This window comes from Rousettus aegyptiacus, unplaced genomic scaffold (assembly GCF_014176215.1).
Source record: "Rousettus aegyptiacus isolate mRouAeg1 unplaced genomic scaffold, mRouAeg1.p scaffold_m13_p_2, whole genome shotgun sequence".
Classification (NCBI taxonomy): Eukaryota; Metazoa; Chordata; class Mammalia; order Chiroptera; family Pteropodidae; genus Rousettus; species Rousettus aegyptiacus.
The window spans coordinates 56,859,183-56,881,983 of NW_023416295.1; the positions used below are offsets into that span (position 1 = coordinate 56,859,183).

At 31.5% G+C, this 22,801-nt stretch overlaps 1 protein-coding gene across 20 annotated transcripts in view; it reads left to right on the top strand.

Moving 5' to 3' along the window:
• Nucleotides 1-22,801, top strand: part of BAZ2B (bromodomain adjacent to zinc finger domain 2B) — a 281,281-nt gene that overhangs the window by 126,224 nt on the left and 132,256 nt on the right. The window contains exon 1 of one of the 20 annotated variants that reach the window (XM_016152836.2): nt 6,744-11,827. The exons of the other annotated variants lie outside the window; for them this stretch is intronic. The gene's annotated coding sequence lies outside the window, so the exon portion shown is untranslated. Of the gene's footprint in view, nt 1-6,743; nt 11,828-22,801 lie in introns of those variants that run through there. 20 annotated transcript variants of the gene reach the window in all.

The window sequence follows — 22,801 nt, forward strand, 5'->3', positions numbered from 1 at the left end:
TTTCAGTAGAGCATTGGTTGTATAGCATGAGTATTGCATGAAAAAAAGGTTCTATGGTCAAATAAGTTTGGAAAACACAGGGTAAATGTTAAACAAAGTTAAACGGGTTTGGTTTTGTTTAACACCTGTTTCTGTGCATTTTTTTAATGTGCTAAAGTGTTTTGTGAATCTCTAACTTATTTGACTCGTCTTCAAAGAGCACCCTATGGAAGGAACTAGTGTTTTTCATGCTTTGGTAAATACTGTGTTATATAGTTGTATAGATTAACTGTAAGTTAATGGAAGAATTTTACACAATTGCTGTTTCATAATTTACCTACTCGCCCTAAGTTTACTTATACCTGTCCCTACCTGCTTTTTCACTTAGGACATTTCTTTCTTTTTCTTTTTTTCCCCTTAAATATTTCTCAGATCCATTCTCTTTTCTTTATTAATAATGTGTCGAAATCTTTATGTAGGTTTAAATCATAACTCACCTGGGCTCTCTCTTCACTGGGACTCTGCCTCTAGTCTTGTTTTGTCTAAATTCATCATCCTCTTAGTGGCAATTTAATTGGCATCAGAAACCTAACTAGGTTATCCACCTACTTAAAATCCTTTACTAGTTTTCCATCACTACAAAATGAAATTTAATCTTATTTACAGGGCATATGAAATCTTCCACAGTCTGTCTCTTGCCTATTTCTGAAATTTTGCCTGATCACCCATACTTAGTGCTTACCAATGCTGAAATCATTTATACGTCCTTAAAGCAGGCAGTGGCTGTATGGTTCTTTTGCTTTTGTTCAGTACTGTTATCTCTTCCTGACACAGCCATTTCCCTGTGAGTAGCCAGCCTAATTTCTTCATTCCTGAAGGTTTAGAATGGATGTAATCTTCTCCAAGAACACTGGCAAGCTCTTCTTGGCTAAGTCAGGTGCATTGATGTGTAATTCTGTCAAAGCACTTAAGAAATGAAATAAAAATATGTATTTGTGTTTTCTCCACTCTCTACATCCTATTGCTTGTACCTATCTTAAGTGCTTCATTCTTTAAGTGGGTACCCAATAAATAATGAAATTAAGTCTACTTAAAGTTGTTAAAGATCTTCTAAAAAACAAATCTATCAGTTTCCCCTTTTTTTCCATTCAAAATCTGTTTGGACTATAGATTTAAATGTAAAACATAAAAACTATAAAATTTTTAAAAGAAACCGTTTAAGGGAAAATTTATGGGACCTACCTTGGTAAAAAATTTTGATACATTGATGCAAATAGCACAGTCCATAAAAGAAAAAACATCAATAAATTGGACTTTATAAAAATTAAAACCTTTTGCATTGCCAAAGACCCTGTTAAGATGATGAAAAGACAGTTTACATATTAGTAGCAAATATTTGAAAACCATATCTGACAAAAGATTCACATTCAGGATATATAAATCCTCAAAACTCTACAGTTAAAATGCCAGCAGTCCAATTAGAAAATGGACAAGAGACATGAAGAAATGTTTCACCAAAAAGGATAAATGGATGTCAAAAGAAGGCATGAAAAGATGTTCAGCATCACTAGCCATCAAGGAAGCTCCAAATGCCAAAATATCACTACTTCCCTATCAAAACAGCTAAAATAAAAAATAGTGACAATGTCGAATGCTGGCAAGCATATGGAGAAATTGAACTCATACATTGCTGATGGTAATGCAAAATAATACAGACACTCTGGAAAAGAATTTGGCAGTTTCTTAAACAAACAACTATACACTTACCACATTACCCAACAACTGCACTCCTGGGCATTTATCTCAGCAAAATGACTACATGTTTGTGCATAGCAGTTTTATTTGTAATAGTTAAAATTGGAAACAATCAAAATGTCTTACAGTAGGTGAGTGGCTAAGCACAGTATAATCTGTCCATACCATGCAATACTACTCAGCAATAAAAAGGGATCAACTGTTTATCCACTCAACAGTTGGATAGATCACAAGTGCATTAGGCTGAGTGCAAAAAGCTAATCTCACAATGTCACTTGATGATTCCATTTATATAAAGACAATATTATAAAGATTGAGAACAAACTAGTGATTACCAGGTGTTAGGGATGGTGAGGGAGTCGCGTTTGGGTGATGATGAAGGAGTAACAGAGAGAGATCTCTGTTGTGATGGAACAGTTCTGTGTCTTCATTATAGTGTTGATTACATGAATCTACACATGTGATAAAATGACTTAGAACTATAGATATACATTGTAGTTTGTTTCCTGGTTTTTATATTGCACTTATATATAGTTATATAAGGTGTTACCATTGGTAGAAACTGGGTGATGAATACTATGGACCTCACTGTACTATTTTTCAACTTTCTGTAAAAATATAGTTATCTGAAATTAAAACATTTAAAAATTTGTCTGTTTTTTTTCCCCTTTTTCTATTCCAAAACATGGAAACCACCTAAGTGACCATTGATGAATGAATAAAGAAAATGTCATGTGTGTGTGTACAAACAAAAAACTTTTACCTCTTCCCTAAACTTTATATGCTTTTTAATTTTTATTCTTTTTCTTTGTCCTCTGGAGACTTGTTTCATTGATCATTTATAAAACATATCTATCTAACTTCTTGGTTTATTTAGGATTGGCCTATCATAAACAAAATGATAAATAAAAGTAAACAAACAAAACCTGTACTTCCTTCAAGTGGTTGTGTGTGTATATTAAAAATATATATCCATTTTAATAACAGATAGTTAATAATGGAATGTTGTAGTTCATTCATTGTAACAGCTGTGTACAGGTATATTCAGTACATAAACATACTACAATCTTTTAATTTATTCATTTTTACAGTATTTCACTGTATAAATAGAGCTTCATTTTACATATTTGTATATGACACCTTATGCATATGTATGAGAACTTTTCTGGGTTACATATTTAGAAGTGGAGTTGCAGTGATATAGACTACACACAGCTTTAATTTTACTATGTATCATTTAATTTCTTTCTACAGTGTTTGTGTCATTTTTCACCCCCAGTGCATAAGAGATTTTCTGATTACATTTTTGTCATACTTCAAGGTTTTCTTACTTTTTGCCTTACCACTCCCTCTATATAAAATCTGTTATGAAGCCTAACAGATTTTACTTCCACAATATAATTTTTTATTTCTTGCTCTGATTTGACCAGCCAAGAAGTAACAAAAATTGTTGACTTATTTTTCATATTCATATTTATCTCCATATTTCCGACTCTACCACAACCTTAGTTTAAACCTTTTCCTCTTGCCTAAACTACTGTGACAGACTGAATAGTGCAGTATCCCTGTTGGAAGTCTCTTCCTGCTCCATTTAGTTTTACTTAAAACTACTAGATCAATATTTCTAATGCAAGTAGTTTACCATTGTTTGCAGCATTAAATTAAAACACTTAGTTTGCTATTCAAGGTTGTCTCCAATTAAGTCCTGATCTACCTTTTCAGCCATCTCTCTCCTTGTTTTCTACATATGTTCTACACTAGCCGGACTAACTTTCATTCATTCACTTATTGATTATTTTATTTCAACAGATATTTAACCCATTTCCTTTTTAGGAAATAAAAAGTACATCTTGCTCCAGCGTTAATTTCACATAATCACACTCTTTGAGGCTGAAGCAAATCTGACTGGTTTTCAATGTGAAAATAAAATATAAAAACTGTTCTTGGAGTTATTTCTAAACAGAACTTGTCTCTAATCCCAATGTAACAGAAAGGTATGTGATGATCAGTATTTAATAATTTTTTTTGTGCAGTAAATTTCAAATCACAGAACAGCACAAACCAGAACATCTAGGTTTTGACATTTTCAGCGATATTCTGTAAATGGTGATATCACTACTAAAAACAGAATGCTATAACAGAATGATATCATTTGTTTCCAAAGACTACTGATATACTAGAGCAATGCAAAAATAATAATAAAAGCTAGATATTTCAGGGGTATGGTTAGGAGTGTAATATGTGAGTTATCATCTCAGGGTAAACACTACAGCCACAGTGCTGCCAGTGAGTATTCTTGAGTATTCTCGGAGCAAACAGGAAATGTGTTAATACCCTTATTATGCCATACAGGTATATTAATACTTAAATTTTATAGGTTTTGTCATTCTTTAGTTATATACCTACTGCAATAAAATGAACAATTCCTCATTCTTTGTGAGCTTGCAAGCTATCTCAAGCTACTTTCTGAATACACCCAATGCTTTTCATTCTCTGGCCCTCAGCATTTGTTTTTCCTCCATTTGTGATGCCTTTTTTTCTAGTTTTTCCACTTAGGCATCTTTGCCTTTCAAAATCCTATGCACTTTTCAAGCCCCACCTAGGATGTCAGTTTTCCATGAAGCTTTTTCTGACATCCTTAGTTAATTTTGCTCCCATAGTACTGTATCTACAGTTGACTCTTAAACAACATGGGGCTTAGGGGCCCCTGTGCAGTTGAAAACACATGTATAACTTTTGACTCTTCAAAAACAACTACTAATAGCCTACTGCTGACTGAAAACTTTTCTGATAACATAGTTTAGTAACACGCATTTTGTATGTTATATGTATTATATACTGTATTCTTAAAGTAAGCGAGAGAAAAGAAAATATGTTATTAAGAAAATCATAAGGAATAAAAAATGGATTTATAGTACTGTATGGGAAAATAGGCATGTAAATAGGCCTACTTAGTTGTTCAAGGGTCAACTTACTATATTTCATGTATTTGTCTTATCCTTACAAGGTGGCATTTTGTTGATTCATCTGTTTTGCTCTGTAGCACTTAACAATGTCTTATGCATGGTAGGCATACTATTAACTAAAATCATTTCATTAAAGGTAACGTTAATAAAATCCAACTTCACCAATTAGAATTATTTGAGAGAAGATCAGTTTGAATTAGAAAAAAATGCTTAATTATATAATTTTATCTAGCGTTCTCTAAAACACTATAGGATACATTAAACTAGACAGTAGGTTTCTCTATAGTGATCTTTGGGGCTTGCTCTGATGAATAGTAAACTTTATATTTGTGATTACTATAATAGCTGTTCAATTTGTTTTTAGACTCTTAAGTAGTTCCCTTAAGTCAGAGTTTTTCACACTGTACTCTGAAGAGTCATATGAATTGGTTCTGTTGAGATGTCTTGGCTACTGCTGGGTACCTGCCCTACCACATAGAACAGCCCTTCACTTATTTTTTTACTATACTGGACTTTACAAAATTTTGAGAAAGGGCCCTTCTGCTAAATAAGTTGAAATAATTATTAATTTTTACCCATTTATTTAATATTTACTAAAATCTTTTTTCAAAAGATATTATTCCTACCCTCTTACTGCTCGTGTTGCCACAAATTTTAAATCAGTAGTTCATATGAATATGAAACTTCAAATAATTAAGCAAATGGTAGGCAATGGGCTTTAAGTACAACAAATAGTTTATACTCTAGATATTCTGCATTTTAATATGGATTTTTAAAGAGTTTTTAGAATATCAAAAGTAATTTGAATCGATATACAATTTGTAAGGCAGGCTGAAGAATTTTCTAGATCATGGCTTCTTAAATTTTAATGTGCAAGAGATTCTGATTTAGTAGGTCTGGGCTGGGCCTTAAGAGTCTTCATTTCTAACAAGGAATTTAAATTTTGCTGGTCTGTGGACCACATTTTGAGTAGTAAGGAGATAGATGACCTTCTAAAGCCTATCACCACATTTTAGTATTACATTTTATGATCTAGAGAAAGTTGGTTTTCAGTATTGCTGTAGCTATTTGTTTAAACTGTCTCCCTATAGTGTGATACATATTTCACCACTTTAATAGAAATTTCTGGGTTTTCTTTTAGGGAAATACATTGTGAGTGGATTAATGATTGGTCTGTGATTATGTAGTTCTTTGCTTAAAATCATCCTTAAAGATTTTTAAAATAGCCTCAAGGACTGTTAGACTGTCATGGCAACTTTCAGAGAGTTTATGCTTAATAAGAAATATCTATTCATTTTACTTTTCCAGCATAACTGTAATACTGATTGACTTTTACTATTTTACAGGATATTGTTTGAAGATAGACATTAAAGTAGTATAAAAATAAAAATAGGAATCAATTTTGTTTAGCTAAGGCTATTTTAGTTGGTACAAGTACTGCTTTTTTTTTTTTTTAAAAAGCTGTTATTATTATCAAGAATTAGTAGCAATTATATACCATAGCAGGTTAGGCTGTAAATTTTATATGTAGCACAAGTGAATTGAGAGCCTTATTTGTGTAAACAACCAATAGGACAGATAGTCATTTAGTTAAATAGCTTATATTCAAAAATGTATATTTATTTTTGAATCAATTATAAGGTACATCAATACTTTTTAAAAAATATATAATATCAAAAGCATAGTCTTTTGTGCTTTTATAGAAAATTGTAATAACTAAATCATAAATTTAAATCAAACATTTTAGAAAATTCTCAGAATTCCATATTTTTAATAAATGGAAACTGGTAATTAACTTTGTAGACCAAACAGAGCATTTTGGGGAGGGGGAAATTATAATTTTTATCTAAAAACATTAGAGTAATTTTCACGTTAATAGTTATATCAGGCCTACATTATTTCACTTAATAATTATCAGTAGTAGAAATTGCTATAGAGGAATTATTACAATTAAAATATATTATTTTATTATTTTTTATAAAGTAAGTAAGCACTAACATTTCTATAAAAGTTTTCATATGGAATTTATGTCAAATGTTGATAAAAGTTTTTTTTTTTTTGGACCTGATCCAAAAATTTTGTATGGAAATAAGCCTCCTTTGTTTCTTCTGGTAGCATTCATTGATTTTTTTTTTCCAAAGGTACACTGATAGTGCTGATAGAAGCAGAACAATTGGAATTTACATTAAAAATAAATGCAATGAATAAAAAATGGTACACTATAATATGATAGTCTCGATTTTGTTTCACCAAAGTTCTAAAATCTAAAGGACAAAAATACTGACAAGGTCAAGAAAAAATGAAAGAAAGAACAAACTGATGTAAAAAGAAAATGACACTTAGGTCTTGGTTTAATACATATGTATTCCAGGTTGATGGTTGATTTCATTAGCAAATCTCATTGTTATGCAATGTCTGTTCTTCTGCAGCAAAATGAATATTGTATTCTTAAAGGCTCTATGTGTATCTATTATGTTGAGATAAGTGAAAATATATCTATTTATAGCTTTCTTTGGTTTACTCTTTCCAGTTTGTCTTTTAGGAAGAGAAAGAATAATTGAATGTTATTTTTCCTTATGTTGTTAAATTTGTCCAAAAGCTTTACAATTTATATTATAGATGTGTTTCCTACTTTTATTCTCAAGAGTAAACAACTATAAGGTGGTTAACAATGTAATCATTTAAATAATCCTATAACTTTTAAAATGAACAGAATCTAATCTTGACTGATTTAGCTGATATTAATGTGAGCTTCTTAAATATATGCTTTCTAACACAGTTTTGCAGTTTTTCTTGTTGCAAGAAAAATGTTAAGAAGTGTACATATTATGCCAAATGTAAATACAGCTACCTTTTGCAACTGAAAAAATTTTATGTTGACATTGCTATACTTAGATTTGAATTTTCATAAAATAGGACATTCAGAAATAACAAGTTTCAGTGGCTATGCTTTGGAAGAATTCATGAAATAAGGGAATAGACTAAATGATTATTTTGATTATATGCTTTCAAATATGGATCAAATTGTGGCAACTGGACACAATTGTCATTTAATTTTAGTCATTTAGTGGTCTGACAATAATTTACAAAATCTATTTGGTATTTTGTAGTGTTCTCAAAAGTTGTTCTCACAACTGAAATTCTCTTGACAAACTTGAAAATAGTAAAGCCCAAGGTTTTATTTAATACGGGTTGATGATATACCATTTAGAAATTACCTATGTGGTAAAAATTGGCCTTCTGGCTCACTTGATACAATCCTAGTGAATATCATGGTTACGTTGGAAAAAGACGAGCTGTTATAAATATGTGCAGCAGTTTATTAATGCATCATATTAAGTTAATTTGTACTTAGAGTGTTTGTATTTTATTTTTCACAGTGGGTAATAGAGAACAAAGAACTATAAAATCCAGTAAGGGAGATCTCTAAAATAATTAGAAGGCAATATAAAGCTAAATTGTGTAGAGAAAGCTTTTATGGGCCCAGATAGTTAGGCTCTGAAAGTAAAGGAGCACCCTCAAAATGATGAGATCTAAATTGATAACGATGTAGGGAAACATTGAGAAACAACATAAATATAATTTGGAAAGTGGAAGAACATAAACTTGGCATCTTTGGGAGACAAAAAAAGAGACCGAACCAACTATAATGGAAGATATGATTTGCTACTATCTATTTATCTCACATAAAAATCAAATTAGCAGTGTTAAATTTTAGTAATATTCAGTCCAGGTATATATAGTATATTGAGACACTACCATTATGGACCTTGTTTTTCTTGTATAATAAAGTGGGAGAGGAAATTTCCTATATGTTAATGTTGCTCTCCTCTTTCCCACCACTAACAATATAAAAAGTGAATGCTGTAAAAATGTGCAAAGATTCATGCTCTAAAATGACCATAAACTGGTGCAGACTGACTGGAAATGTAGGAATCTAGAATTCTACCTCAGATTTCTCTGCCATAGTTAGAAGTACCAAACTGAAGAGGGATCAAAATCATCATAGATTGCTTTCCCAAGATGTTGGGTTGAGCAAGAAAGATCATAGACGGTCACCAAAGAAAAAAAGAGGAAAGTTAAAAAGAGAGGTCCTTTTTAAGTGTCTGGACCTACCTACCAGTGTCCTCTCCTTCATCTAATCTGGAACCACAGTGATTGCTTGCATGCCCATTTTACTTACTTGTCCAGCATAAGAACCTGAATTTAGAAAATGAAATATGAATTTGGAATAAAAAAAATGGACTGTGAATTTAACAAAAGATCTTATAGATTGTTAGTTTTTGTTTATAGACCCACATTAGTGAAATTGCAGAAGACTTCCTAGTAGGATGGTTTATCGTCTGGGTTAACCTTTCATTATTTTATGACCCTGGCTTGCACTGAGATGTTAAAATTTTCATATGAAATTTGTGAATTTCTGAACGGATGATATTTGAGAAAATTATTGTATTGTCTAGTGTTGCATTATGTAAAATATAGAAATTTTGTCAATTCTGAGTACTAGGAAAAGCTTTGGTGCTTGTTTGTAAAATAGATCTTACTGAGAATGAATATTTTCTGATTTAATCTTCTTTCCCACTTTGCTAGGAAGATCAGAGCTGAGCTGCCTACATCGTAGAATTGTGCAAGGCCTTATGATAGGTGTTTTTGTGCTCCAACTTTATCTTGTGTTTCCTCTTTCTTGCTTTCTCTTATTTTTCCTTTATTCGTATTCATTTGTATTTTGCAAGCATTTTGTTCTACTGCTCATATTTTTTAAGTCACCTTAAAATTATTTTGGAATAAAATGGGATATAAACAACCATGTAAAGCTTATTTATTGCCAGCAAAGGGCAATTAAATAAAAGTAGGAGATTTCTTCCTTCTTATGTACCCTCCCCTGCCTCCCTCTTCATTTTGCAGAATTTAATTCATGGAGGACTTAATCTTTGTAATTTCTTAGACTTGCTAGGGGGCAGAGGAATCATTTCTGAAGCTTTCTGCATATATAGAACTACCAGGTATAGTTCGTTGTGCAGAAGAATGCCTGACTGACAGAACAAGTGGGGCTAAATATATCCGAGAGTAGGAAAAGGTGCCTTTTTCTCATTTGTCAGCTCAAAGGATTTTTTTCCCTAACTCAAAGGATACCGTATATATTGCCCTGCTTATTTTTTATTCCTTTTTAACTGAATTGTAAACTCCTAATACCAAAATTTGCTGACTCTTGATAAGAGATACCTTAAATGAAACAAAATTCCAAATTTATTTTTTTCAATAATTTTATTTTATTATTCTCTAAATTTGACCCATTATGGGAAATAGATAGTCATGGATATTTGAAATAATTGAAATAACTATTTTCTGATTTAAGATTTTGTTTTGTTTTAGTATTTGAATTACGCAGGCAAATCTACCTATTTAGTAGGAATTATATCTTAAATTTTCTATAAAGTACATAAGGGCTATATTTTATATTCCAGGAAACTATAAGATATTTGAATTATTTAATTTGACCCAGAAATTCAGTTAGAACTAACTCCTTAGTCTTAGTTTTCTGAAAATTCGCTGTTTCATGTGTCATTGTAGTAAAGGTGGTGATTAGCGACTTGCATTAATGTTCAATATTAAATACATACTCCTTTTAAATGACACATTATTTGTAATGAGACCTGTTCTGAGTTTCTGTATTCTTGGTAGTTATCTACTTGGGTGTCCTTTTTGTTATAGATTTTATCATCACTTTGTTTTGTTTTCTATTTAAGTACACTATAATTTTATTTTTTTTTAACAGAGGAAATATAAAACTGATTGAAGTAATATAATGCCTTGATATGGTTATATTGTTATAAAAGGGTTGTTAAGAGCTCTTTGCATTAAAATTAAAGCATGTATGTTCATAATAGGGCATAGATACATGGCCTTATATAGAAATTTTAAGATAAATGCAATTTTATAGATTTAAAAAAAATCTCCTAAATTTTTTTAAAGTAATGAATTAGTTTATTCTTTTGACAAGAATGTGTGTTTGTTTTATACCCCTAATTTAAGCCAACCCTCATTGAGCTATACTAGAAATTTCGGAGAGTGAAAAATCAACAATTTTGTGTACAAAAACTAAGGATAAGGAAACTTAGTTTTCAAGCTAAAAATATGGTTTAAAAACTGCTCACAGGTAAATATTTTGTTTTGTTTTGTTTTTGAAATATGAATTTAAAATGAGAATAACTTCAAGTTAAGTAAACTTTTTGATTCCTATGATTGAAAAAATTTTATCAAAGACTGCCATATAAAATTATAGAGTAGTATTATTTTGCAGGAGCTTGTCCTAATAAGAATAGGTTTATGCTTTTACTGAAAATTTAATTTTGGTGTTTATAACTCAGACACTTATTTAATCTACTTTCTTGAAGCAGTTGAAATTTAAAGACTTTTTGTTATATATAGCAGGTTTTTGAGCAGTTCTGTTTTTTTTTTTTAACCTTGTTAAGATTGTCTTGTTTATGGTTTACTTGCCAGAAGTAATTTTTAAAACTCACTTAAATGGATTTGTTTGTCATGCATTCCTTATTATAAACTGGGTGCTTATGAGTGTCAGGAATATACTCTCTTTAAAAAAGGAAGGAAGAAAGAATTCTATTGTCCGTTTGACATTAATAAAATTAAGTAAAGAATGATTACTTGAGACGTCTACCTTACCTGGTTTAGTTTTGTCACGTGAGCATTCACGTTTACTGGTGATCTAAGTGCTCCACCTGCCTTTCAGTTTGTTTACCAGGAAATCAAGATGTGTAAACTGCAGGAAGTACTATTTGACCCTCTCCGACAGTATCTCATTACAATAATTGCTAATCTCTGAATAAGACAGCCATGTTTTGTGAGTAACAGAGAGAGAGGTTGTGTTAGGTAGATTTTAGGTGTTTCAACAAATAGAACATTGTAAATGCTTACTTGGATTATGTTTTCATGATAGCTTTTGATAAAAGACATATGGTGACCTTTGGGGTCAGCAAAGCTAGGACACAATAGTAGGAATTCTTTCATGCCTTTTAACTGAAAAATATCACGGCTTGTTGTTTGGAGTGCTGTCACTGCTCTGAATCGAAAGGATAATGGCTACTTCCTGATTAAACCCACTCTCCACAGTAAGCTGTTAATGTTATACTCTATGTCTTTTTCTCCTGTAAATGCAGTAGTATTTCATGTTTTCTTTACTTTATATCATTGTGTTTTCATAGATAGATCTGTTATAAATATGTCCAGAAGTTGAAGTTTACAATTAGAGTAGAAACTACTGTTTTAAGTTTGGAAGGGTTTTTTTAAATGGGAAAGTATTTCTGTTTGGTATCAAATCCTACCATCTCCTATACTTATTGTAGATTTTAGTTAAAGAAATTAGCTTTTTCAAAAGACATTGAAATGATAATATTAAGCTTTTACTTTCTTGTCACCCTAAGCAAAATCTTAAAAATAACTTACGTAGTAAATCAGATTAATTTTTTTCAGGGAATATTTGGATAAACATTGTATTTTTATGTAATAAATTTCATGAATTGATTTATATATGTCAATTATTAATAATTGTTCCATTTATTAAATTCTTAAGTTAGTTAAGAGATCCTTGTGATATAAAAACAATATTAAGTACTCAGAATATAAGAAGGGAATAATGAGCTTCTTAGTTTTAATCCTAAAGCTGGCACTCACTCCATCTGTGGTCTTGGGACAATCGTTTAAACTGCTTACCTCAGTTTTCTTGTCTACTGTCCATATGAGTGCTAAGTGCAATGTGTATGTTTGTTTTTTAGTGATAGTACAAACTATAAAGAAAATGAGTTTCACAAGTCTTCATAAAATGTAGAACTGACTGAAGAGACAATAGGAAAATATTCTGGAGTCACAGTAGACAGGGAAATAGTAGAAAATTTATTTCTATCATAAAATAATAGCAAATAAAGTTTAAAATAAATACTATGTAATTGGCTTTTTACTTTGAACAGAACTGTTAGTTATGCTCAATTCTTAATATAATATTACCAAAAGATTATACATATTGTTGGATACACAACTAAAATGAGAAGTGGAAAGCTTGGAGGTGATTTAGTAAAAAGTCACACTATATTTAAATTATTCTCAAAAGACTTATTCCTGGAAATGATATTATTTAGAAGGAAGAATGTGTATATCTACTATGGGCCTATATAGTTCATCAAAGTACCAAGATGTTTAATTTTCAAACTCTTATATTAGGTGTCCTGGTCATATTAAAGAAAACATACTATGACATTATTAAACATTGAAGGCCGTTACTGAGGATGGTTATAGAATCAAACATCCAGAAATATTTTAAAATATTTTGGGATAATGTAAATACAATCTTTTGTTGATAAAGTTAAGGTACCTTTTTTGCATATGCTTATTATCAAAGTTATTTTAGGCAACTCAATAATTTTAATATAAATTATTGGCACATTCTAAGGAGATTCTAAAGATTGTTTAGTGACTATTTTAGGTTAGGCAAATTATTGAAGTAAGACTTACAGTAGTGCCTCTATTTAATTTGTAATAACAAATAATAGATTTCGTTTGTTTAATGCTTAATATGTGCAAACCTCTGGGCTAATTCTATTGTAAGAGAACCAAACTTTTCCCTTTGCCCTCTTAGAATTCTCTATGGCTAGGTCTGAGAATTAAGTTGACCTAAGACAGAGAAAAGCACAGAGATTTATTTAATACCGATTTTGTGTGTAATGGGAGGCTGTATAAGGAATTAAGACCTAAAGAAATGGCAAAACCTACTTGTTTTATATCAGGTGGAACAAAGATGCAATTGTGGGAAAATGAGTAAACTATATCAGGAGGCTAAAGGAAGGTAAGAATTATTTTAAGATGGTCTGTGTAGAATCTTCTCAGTCTCAGAGTTTTATTTTTATGATAAGAATGTTACCTTTTTTCTGGTATAGAAAAGACAGCTTTTATATAGGAATTTCATTTCCTGCTTTTCATATAAAGAAGGAAGGTTAGAATTTTTTTCCTTATATTTGCTGTTTTTGAGTCAATATGTCAGAGCGGCATGTCTTGGAGTGGCACTCCCTCACTATCATCTAATTTTATATTCAAGATAATTACTTGAAGTGCAGATACCATCATTATCTCCATTTTAACTGATAAGGAAATAGTTGTAGAAAATGTACATAATTTCATCAATGTTCTTTAGCTAGTATGTCCCAGAGCCAGACCAGTTCTAACAGAATCTAGAACTCAGTCTTCAGTGTCATGCCTTTAAAGCATTGTGTTTATATTTTGGAGATAATAAAGGTACTTATACCTTTGATTTAGAAGATTTTATTTTTTTAATCCATTTATCAAATATTAAGGAGTACTTACTAAGTGTACTGTCAGGCAGTGTAAAGAAGTACTGGCAGAGGGCAAAATAAAACCCCTTGTGTCAAGAAACTTAAAGTTTAGTGGAGACAGAAAATTAACAGGCTGTTACAATACAGTATGCTAATTGATGTAACAGAGGTGTTGTTCTAGGCTCATGGGATATCTTAGTAAAGAAACTCAAGTCTCTGCTCTTATGGATTACATAGTGTGGGAGTGGAAATAAAATAATAAGCGTAATAAGTAAAATATATATAACATGTTAGAAGGTGAAACATTATAGAGGAAAGAAAAAGTAGAGCAGGATAAGAGGGCTGTGGTGCTGACAGGTTGTAGAGTCTGGGGAAGGACAAAGAACAAGGAAGTAAGCTTTCTGTAAATCTTTAGGATGAGTCTTCAAGGTAGAGGACTTGAGGCAGGAAGTACATCTGGTGTGTTCAGGTCAGTGTGATTGGGGCAGAGTTTGGGAGAAGGAAGGATAGGAAGAGATATTGACCGAGGTAGTTGGTGGGAGGGACTTAGGGGAGCCATTGCAAAGCCTTCAGTAAATCTGGCGTGTATTTTTAAAGTAGTACTCCAGTTGCTATGTTGAAAATACAGTTGACCCTTGAACAGTGTGAGGGTTAGGAGCGCCGACCCCCTGTGCAGTGAAAAATTCATGTAACTTTGACTCCCCGAAAACTACTAGTAATAACCTGCTATTTACCGGGAGCCTTAAAGATAACATAAAGAGTTGAATAACACATATTTTGAATAACAGTTGAATAACACATTATGTGTATTGTATACTGTATACTTAACAGTAATCTAGAGAAAAGAAAATGTTAAGAAAATCATAAGGAAAAGAAAATGCACTTAGAGTGCATTTTACAGTACATTGTACATATTTATTGGGGAAAAAAAAAACGCTTATAATTAGACCTATGCGGTTTAAACTTGTGTTGTTCAAGAGTCAACTGTAGACTATAGGGAGGCTTTGACCACTGATTAGAAGGCTCTTGGAGTAATCTAAGTGATTGAAGGTAGTGACTTGGATAAGGGTGGTAGCAGTCAAATTCTGAATGTTTTTAAGGTATAGTCAAAAGCTTTTCCTGTTAGATCAGATGTGGAATATGAGAAAAAGAGAAGACAACATGACTCCAAGGTTTTTGGCTGAAGAACTGGAAAAAAATCATGTTGCCATCAGCTGTGAGATGGGGACAGTTTTCAGATCAAGCAGTTTGGGATAAGGGTTAGGGATCAGTAGTTTGGTTTTGGATATGATTTTCAAGTGTCTCTTAGATATGGAAGTGGAGATTGTGAGAAGGCTTTCCAGAGGAGATAACAAATCGAGGCTGAGGAATGAATTGGACTTATCAAGTCAAAGAGGTGGTTTATGATGAGATTTGAGAGCATCCTTTATATGCTTAAATGAATCTTGACACTTTTACTTTACATATTTATGGACTACAGAGTAACATCTTTAAATGTAGTAACATTTAAAAAGTAATAAAATTATTTATCTCAAAGAATAAATTATTCTGGATAGTTAAGTTTTTACAGTATTTCAGTGGATACTATATTCATGAGTTGTACTGAGTACTTTTCCATACATTGATTCTCACCATAGTGCCATAAGGTAAATATTATTCCCATTTTACATTTGGAGAAGCTGAGTCTGAGGGAGATCAAAACTATAGGAGGTCATTGATATGTTAGGTAATGGGTTTGAATTCAAATCTAGCTCTTTAGATTCTATTGCCCATGCTCCTTGTTTTAAAAGTGTGTGATAGTTTAAACTTTTGTTTAAGGTCTCAAAGAGTTGTCCATTTGAATTAGTTAATCTGTATTGTAACACAGTGATTGATACCCTTGGGACATAAGATTTATAGCTTCTTGATAACGGAGTCAAGCCATTTGTTGGTCTCTTGAATTCTTACACTGCTTTCAGTACAGTTACCTATTATAGACAATCCCTCCACTCCTAGCACTCATTCCTATTGTAGTGCTTAATTTGTGCTTAGAAAATTACAACTGCTATCATCACCATCTTTATCCCTCTTTCTAATATGCTGTGACCTTGAGAAGCACAACCCAAGCTTTTTGGAATCATGTGTAAATTATAAAACCTCAAAGATTAAGGGCATGATGACTTTGTAATTAATGAAGAATGAGTTTTAACTCATGTATGTGTTTTGTCTAACAGACACCATTTTTTGTTTGCTTCCCTTTATTGGCTGTTTTCTGGGGAAGTGAATTTGATGAATAGTTGTGTCTTTGGCTTAAAAAGCAGTATTCTTGGAGATGCCAGTGGACATTTTCACTGAAAAAGTGAGCGTAAGTCGTTCTATTTCAGTTGGGAATAGAAATATAATTGTTTATTGAAATATTTACTTTTGAGGTAATAATGCCATGTTTTAAAAGCTTAAAACTTTTACTGTTAGATCAAAATATGTTATTTCTTAAATTTCATGTGAGTTAATACTGTTTACATTTATGACATGTTTTTAAAGCTACACTTAAAAGCAAGTCATTCAGACATTCTGCAGGAAAGAAATATTTTAACAAAAACATGTTACACACTTTAAAAAACACCAATTAAAAAAAAATCTGCTGTGGATTAAAACAACCTATTAGCCTAAAAGATCATTTTATGAATCTGCTAATTACATAGGTAGGATATTTACCTAGCCTTTATATTTCTGTTATGTAAATATATGACTTTATTTCAACTATGCTATTGTATCCATTTCTCAAACTTTTATGCTATATTTCAAAAAACTATATATATGTGTGTATGCGTATATATATAAATATATATTCATTATTATACCTCGAACACATGTATAATTTAAGATCACTGTAATCATTCAACGAGCTTTTTAAGTAAATAAAAATTTTGGTTGGCCCTAATGTACTGTTTTTTATTATAACTAAATTTCTGTATAATTTCATGTTTTACTTAATTTTGTTTAGGATTAGAAGTATATATTCTGAACATTTCTTTTTAAGCATAAATAATATCAGCATAGTAGTTCCCCCTTAACTACAATTTCACTTTCTGCATTTTCAGTTTTCCATGGTTAACTTCGATCTGAAAAAATTAAAAGTTCTAGAAACAGTTTTAGATTGTGCGCCATTCTGAATTGCCTGATAGATTCTCATGGCATCTATCCAGGACATGAAACATCCCTTTTCCCAGCATGTCCATACTGTATATGCTGCCCACCCGTTCATCACTTTGTAGCAATCTCAGTTATCAGATACATAGTGCTTGTGTTCAAAGAACCCTGTATTACTTAATAATGTCACCCAAATGCAAGAATAGTGATGCTGGGAATTAGGATATGCCAAAAAGAAGTCGTGAAGTGCTTCCTTAAGTGAAAAGGTGAAAGTTCTTGACTTAATGAGGAAAGAAATCATATGCTGAGGTTGCCGATGTCTATAATAAGAATGAAACTTCTGTGAAATTTTGAAGAAATTTGTCCTGCTTTACAGTGAGAGAAACCATATTTACATAACTTCTATTGCTATGTGTTGTCATAGTTCTATTTTGTTAATATTGTTAATCTCTTACTGTGCCTAATTTATAAATTAAATTTTATCATAGGCATGTGTGTATAGGGGAAAAACGTAGTATATATAGGGTTTTGTACTATCTACAGTTGCAGGCATTCACAGGCGTCTTGGGAGCACATATAAATTATATATATTATACAGATAACTACGTTATCTGTATATAGCCCCCATAATAAGACAGGGCTACTGTATGCTAAATGTTAGTGTATGTCTCCCTCTCTCTTTTTTTTTTTTAATTTGTCAGTGTCTTGTTTTGATTCAGTTGGGGAAAAAGAAAAATGGCTGGCTAATCAAAATTTTCTTTTATAAGTATTTTATTATCGCCTATTTTTAATAATTATACTGAACTAAATCTATTATATCCTTGATTAATTAGAATGCCTGAGGAATGAGTATTCTGATTATTTTTCCCCAGAATGTTTCTCTTAACATTTGTTTTAGAAACTTTTACTTAATGTATTTGTGCAAGTGTAAAATTGAATTATATCTTGATGATTTGAAGATGGTAGAGGGCTACTGGGTTCTGATTTGACAGTGGGAGCTACTGCTAATCTTGTTTGATAAAATACAAATATTAAATATGGGTCTTGATTTGATAATTTGAGAAACTAATCCAGTTTTATAAACACAGCATAATCAAATATTAATTGTGTAACAGTAATTTAAAAACATTGGCGAAGTCAAAAGGAGGATAATATTAATTGCTAAATGAGTGATATAAACAGTAAAATGCCGCGAGTCAGCAATGAGGGAAAGGATGCTAGAATGAACCTTTTTCAGGAAAAGGAACCTGAGCTTCCAGCATTGAAGAAGGATTTGAAATGTTAATTTTTTTATAACATTTTTATTGACCATGTAATTCATACACCATACAGTTTACCTATTTAAAGTGTACAATCGAGTGGTTTTTTGGTTTATTATATTATTAAGTTTATTAAGTCGTGATAAAATATATAACATAAAAGTTGCCATTTTAACAATTTTTAAGTGTACAATTCATTAACATTAATTATATTCACAACGTTGTGCAACCATCATCACGTCTATTTCCAAAATTTTTCATAACTCCAAACAAAAACTCTATACCTATTAAATGCTAACTCTCTATTTCCTCCATCTCTCAGTCCCTAGTAAACTTGAATCTGCATACTTTCTGTCTCTCATGAATTTGCCAATTCTAGATATTTCCTATAAGTGGAATCATTTAATAATTCTTTTACGTCAGGTTTATTTCACTTAGTATAATGGTTGTTTTCAAGGTTCATTCACGTTATAGCTTGTATCAGAACTTCATTGCTTTTTAGACCTCAGTAATATACCATTATGTAAATAGAAACATATATATATATATATGCATGTATGTATCACATTTATTTATCCATTCATCTGTTGATAGACATTCAGATGTAAAAATATTTATTCTAATCTCTGCTTGCAATTCTTTTGTGTATGCGTGTACCTGGAAATGGAATTGCTAGATCATGAGATAATTTTATGTTTAGTTTTTTAAAGAACTGTCAAACTGTTTTCCACAATGACTGCATCGAGCATTAATTTTTATTCTTTTATACTACAGAGTATGTAAAAGATTAGATTAAATAAATACTGGCTTTAGCATATATACTATATGCTTTTTCTAAAAGAAAAAAAAGAAAGGCAACAGAAAGCCATGTGTCATGCATGAAAACATATAAAAAGCCACCTTTTAAAGTGAATTGTAACAAAATAATTAACCCCTCTGGTTGTATGCAATCTCAATTTTGCTGTAATGTTTTATAGAACATGGTTATCAAATTTTAGCAGATTTCTTTCTTCTTTTTCTTTTCTTCCCTCCCTGCTTCCCTCCCTCCCTCCCGTCCTTCTTTACTTCCTTTTTATTTATTCAGTTTTATAACATCCTTAATATTATATACCAGGCCAGTGAACACTATAATGCAGTGAATACTAGTTAATTATTATTTTCATTTGAAACTCAAAATTGATATAATCTAGCAATTTTGAACTGAACATTTTTAAAGCACTATGGCAATGATTCTCAACCCTGGTTACCCATTAAAATTTCCTAGAGAGCTTTCCAGAACTGTTAATGCATAACCCCCACTCCCAGAGATTCTGATATAATTAGTCTGGAGGTGGGCCTTGACATGGGTGTAAATATTTTTAAGATCCCCCGGGTGTTTCTAAGATACAGCCAGGGTTGGGAATCATTGCATTAAAGGAATTCTAGGGTAAACCTCTTTTATGTAGTAAAGAATTAGTGTTTGACAGTGAACATTTGAAAACCTAGTAAGTGAAATTCCAACTATGCTGGAATTTTCTTCTACTTTGAAATAAATCATACACACTCCTTTGTTTCATTAGATTCTAAATTAAGATTTTTTATTGGCCAAATTTTCTCTAAGTGGGTAAGTCCCTCCCTTTGTGATTTTTACCTGAGAATGTTAAGTCATTTTCACAATGTTACTTCTGCCCATTGAGACTTAAAATAAGTTGACTGTGTTTATATAATAAAGTTCTATTTACTATGGCCAATTTTGAAACATAATTGTTCTCTGCACCTTTGTTTAACACATAACCTATATATAGATTGAACAGCAGAACCAAATACATTCATGTGAAGCTTGGTTAGAGGAATGTTCTGGACTTGTGCTTTTATATATTGGTGTATAGTATTCCATATGAAAATTATTTTGCTTTATAAGCTGATTGGAATATCACTTATCTGTCTTCTCTGGAACTCCAATATGTATCTTGAGATAGAGGTTTAATATGAGACTCATAACCCAAGTGTGACTCAACTGACCTCAGGGTATTGCTACTTTTTTAAGTATAATATAAATAACTAACACAAACGAACTACTGGACTGTATAACTCTTTACCTGTAATGAAGTTGAGAAGTTTGGTATAAATATGGAAAAGAGTTTATAGTACAAATAGATGATTTGAATATCAAGTTAAACTTTTAGGTTTTAATAGTTTATTAAATCTAGGAGAAGTGGTTGAAGTGTCAACAGAAGAATCTGTACTGTGTGCTTTACAAGTCGGGCTTATTGAATGACAGGATAAATGTCCTAATCAAGAGTGATGCTTTTGCTTTAATTATCAAGTTTACAAATGCATTGGTTTATTTTCAGTTTATTTGACTAGTTTTTGGCAACTTTTTGAAGAGATTTTTTGATTTACTTTCTTAAGTTAATAACTTTTTTGAATTAAAAAGTTCCTCAGCTTGTCAGTCTTCTTAGATGGCTGTTCATTCATTCTTTCATTTATTTATTCAACAAATATTCATTAAGCACATTGTCTGTGCCCGGACTGTTTTAGGCTTCTGAAGATATTATAGTGAATGAAATAGATACATTAGTCAATAGTCTTGTGGTAGAGTCAGACAATAAATAAGAAAAATAATAAAGTATAGAGTAATTTAGATGGTAAAAGGAGAAATAGTGTTAGCATCGTGGTTATCATTTTAAAATAATATGGCCAGAAAAGGCCTCATGGAGAAGGCAGTGTGATGGGACATTTGAGCTTTTTGACTTAGCTTGCAGGAAAAGGTTTTTTAAAAAAGTATTACTGATGTATTTTAAAAAGTCGGGTCCCAAGCCTATAGGAAAACTATAATAAAGAAGTTAAATTGCCCAATGTCAAATGCTATTAATGAGTACCAAAGCTGGAAATAGAATCCAGGCTTCCTTATTCCCGTTGCTCTTATTTCTTGTTATTTTGCTCTTTTATTTGTGGATATGAAGATGCGATGTGGTTGGTTATTGTCGTACCTTTCTGCTATTTATTTAGAATATTTATAATCACCAAATAGAAATTCAGTTTTTTAGATGGATAAGAAAACATAAGCAATGATAAATTTTGTGGCTTCGAAGTACAAAATTACAGAAGCCCAAAAAGAATCATTTGAATGAGTTGGTTTTTTATACTTACAACAGAGTGGAGACTGCTTTGACATAATGATGAAGTAAGTGATTTTTTTCTATTATGATAGCGAGATTGGGTTAACTGATAAAAGACTTGGAGTACAGGATAAAGACTAATTTGCACTAACTTTTACAAGAATCTAAGGATGTCCAACAAAGCAGCAGAAACTGGAGTTAGTATAGGGTATCAAAATAGTTATTATGGTATGTCCAGGTTTTACACAAACAATAAGTAGAAGTCAAATCAGAAAAATAGGGAAGAATGAAAAGTTGATAGGAGTGACAGAACAAGAATAGAATCAAGTAGAGTGAGTTCAAAGTTAGGACTATAATTGATAAGTATATATCCGTCTATTACAGGTCTTTAATATTTGTTGCTGAGTTTAGAATAATAGGTTAAAGGAAATATGTGGGTCTTGGTCAAAAGTTTTTCACTTCAGTAACTGAAAATTGATAAGCAGTTTGTTTAGTTATTGACAGGTGTATTTATGAAAACTTAAAAAAATTATTCCTGCTTATTCTTATTCCATATAAAAAATTATAAGAAATAAATCTTTTTTATCATTTTTTTTTAGAAACTGACTTAACATTGATGATAGATGTTTACTCAGAATTCCTCATCCGTGAAATTGAAATAATAATACCAAACCTACCTACTTCAAGAGTTGTTCTTAGGATAAAATGAGAATGTATTTGCAAACTATTTTTCCCCCTCTTTAATTCCTCCCCCCACCCCCGCACTTCCACCCCTGACCTATGCAGGTTGCCATTTCTCCTTAAGAACTGGATCTCTGAAGGTGGGGCATGTCTTCCCACATGCTCATCGCGTACACCTGGGTCCTCGTGCACCCAGGACCTGGCACCCCCAGGGCCTGGTGCACCTGGAGTATGGTCCATGGCTTCACCTGGGGCACAAACCCAGGACCTTCTGTGTGTAAAGCAGACATGCTAACCACTACACTATGGAGCCACCCCTTTTTGCAAAGTATTTTGCAAATATTCAAGTTCCATATAAATTTTTATGATTATGCATTTTCATTCAGAGCCTTTTATTATGCTCTTATATTCTAGATTATAAGGCTCTAAAGATAAAAAGCAATAGTCCTTGCTTCTCAAGGTTCTCACAGTGTGGTGGAAAGCCAGATATGAAAACAGAAAATTGCTATATAGTATTATGTTATAAGTGCTTTGATTAGGGAATATACAAGCATAACAAAAAAAGGCATACTTAAGACTCTCTGAGTAAGTTA